Source organism: Rhinolophus sinicus, linkage group LG03 (assembly GCF_036562045.2).
Source record: "Rhinolophus sinicus isolate RSC01 linkage group LG03, ASM3656204v1, whole genome shotgun sequence".
NCBI lineage: Eukaryota > Metazoa > Chordata > Mammalia > Chiroptera > Rhinolophidae > Rhinolophus > Rhinolophus sinicus.
In genome coordinates, this window is record NC_133753.1 from 82,257,284 (window position 1) to 82,259,996 (window position 2,713).

A 2,713-nucleotide genomic window follows, 5' to 3' on the forward strand; every position below is an offset into this window, starting at 1 on the left:
TCCCTCGGGGGTGTTCACAGTGTGATGAGAGAGAGCATGTATTCACTTACTACAAATACGGCACTGGTGCATAGAGAGCCGGAATATAAGGTAGTGCAGTGGCAAATGTGTCCATCCAGTCATGCCATAATGAAGGTTTATGTTATGAATTAGCATTTGGGAAGGTCCTTGGTTGTAAGGTTAGACCATATACGGTCCTTCAGCTATAAAACAGGTCATATTAGCGTCAGTCTGGGTGGGTTCTTGGAAGCCATGAGTCTATGGTAATGAAACCAGAAGAGGTCTCAAAGAAGTAGAAGTGGAAAGAAGCTGAACAAAGAAAACTAAGCTTCCACATTCAATAGCAAAGCAATATTTCTTCTTAACAGCAAACAAGAAAGAAAAAAAGAAAGTAAGAAAGAAAATGGCCAACTTGAGAGGAACTGGAAGAATAGCTGACAATACACGTTTTATTTCCATTAGCCCTTACATCTAAGGTTTTTAAAAGTGCTTTACAAAATATTAGGCCTCGCAATATCTTTATGAGAGAGGCAAGTGTTATTATCTCCATGTAAAGGTGGGGGAAAGAAGGCACAGAGGTCTGCTGCTTTTATGCCGAGTGAGGCCAAATATTTTGTGGAGTATTTGAAATGAGACTTGAAAATAGAGAAGCAGAGAGAGTAAAGGCTGGAAGAATTTGTAATTGAGGGGCATAATTTCACACCACATAAGTGTCTAGAGAACGTTAATATAGTGAATCTTCATTTCCAGTGAAGTGGAATGAAAGCCTTGAATTGCTACAATGCACCACATCGTGCAAATAGCAATTTCAGTTTCAGAAAATCCTCTACTCACAGTAGAGTTGTTCAGTGAAAATGGCCATGATGAGGATTTCACACATAATTGTCCAAAATACGTTTGTAATTGTATACTATATATGTATGTTTATATTATATATAATATTATATACATTATATGTATACACACAGAAGATATCTATACAAACTTTCTCAGTTGAAATATTAAATATCTATGGGCATTTGTAGACTCTTAAAATATACTAATGGATATCTAATCTGTTTTGGCTCCACTGTGTTATTTGTTCACATATTTCTTTCCCTTCTCCTCGTTGCCTTTTTAAATACTGCTTTTATGTGTGTTCTTTTTCATTTTGGAACATTCTTTAAAATGTTTTTTTCCCCAGGGAAGATAGATGGAAATAGCTCACTAAGAGTAAATATTGCAGTCCTAATTTATTTACAAAAAACGTATAAAACATAGATACATATCGATTTGCTTTATGTAGAGACTTTAAGTCCCAACATTCCGGTGAGAAAGGTGGTGTTGATAGTTGTTGGTTTTCATATTTTTTCAGTGGACTATTTGAAGAGGAAACATTTAGAAAGTTAGGTTGTCTGTCTATAAGCTTCTGGCCAAACTAGGAATACAAATCCATGACCTTGACAGCAAGTTAGGACTTTTCAAGCAGTAGTGCTAATGATTATACTTGTTTTAAGTGACTGATTATACTTGTTTTAAGTGGCTCTTGTTTTAAGTGACCAGTACCCTAATTCTTTTTCCATAAAAGGTTTGGGGTAACAGTGCTACTTTCACTGTTAAACTAGTTTCAAAGGATTAATCACAATTAACCTTTTTGAGGAGCAAATCAAGCTTTTTATTCATAATAGATTGAAATGATTAAAGCTGCTTATGCCTGAGTTTCAACTATATTTTGAAGTTACAATATACTATTTCAGGAATTATATTTAAATATAGCTGTAAGCCTTTCTCAACTGGTGTAGGGGATAATCAAGGCTTAATGCCCTAAGGCAGCAACCGTATGTAAAAAATTACCTTTTCTCCTGTGCATCTGGAATGGCACTAGTTATGTACTATCTTTGGGAGAATTGAGAAAATTGTCAAGTAATTTTCTGTGTATTGTAGTTCAGATGGGGAATCTTGGTTGAGAATGCTCAAGTTCTTTGCATTTCTACCCTCTTTTAACAACCTCCTCTCCCTGGCAAAATATTAACAACAAGCCTTTGGGGAAATCTGCTTTATGTAAAGTATGTGTAAAGCATAACACTCTTTACATATAGACACTGTGGTTACAATGTACTGAAGCAGGTAAAGGTTTTATTAACGATAGGCAAACTCTGTTAGATAATAGCAGCCAGGCCAATATTCTAATTATCTCTCGGTAAGGTCCCTAGAGTAATATAAAGGACATAAAGGGAATATAGCCAACCCTGAGATGGTCTATCCCGGTCTCTCACAATAATACTGTCTTCTTTAATAATCATTTCTCACACGCGCGCACACACACACACACACACACACACACACACACACACACACAGAGCATTTAATGTCTTCCACTAAAAAAGCATACAAGCATGGTTGATATTTAAGTAATATATAATAAAAAACCAGGAACGATGTTACTATAATTGATTTCATGGGCCATGTCCTTAAGTTAAAAAAAGAAATCAACTTACCAACAAGAACGGTGAAAATTAAAGAATACAATAATTTCATGTTATAGATATTTACTGTAGTCTTTACTCATGTTTCTCCTGGGTTTTGATTATTATTGGATAACAAAACTTCAACTATACTCTATTAGTAAAGGAGATTTTTTAGTGAGTAAATAATGAGAATTTTTGTATTCTATATACGCTGTTTTCCTATCTTCTTTCTAAATTACTTGTGTCTTGGGCCATGTGGATTTGGT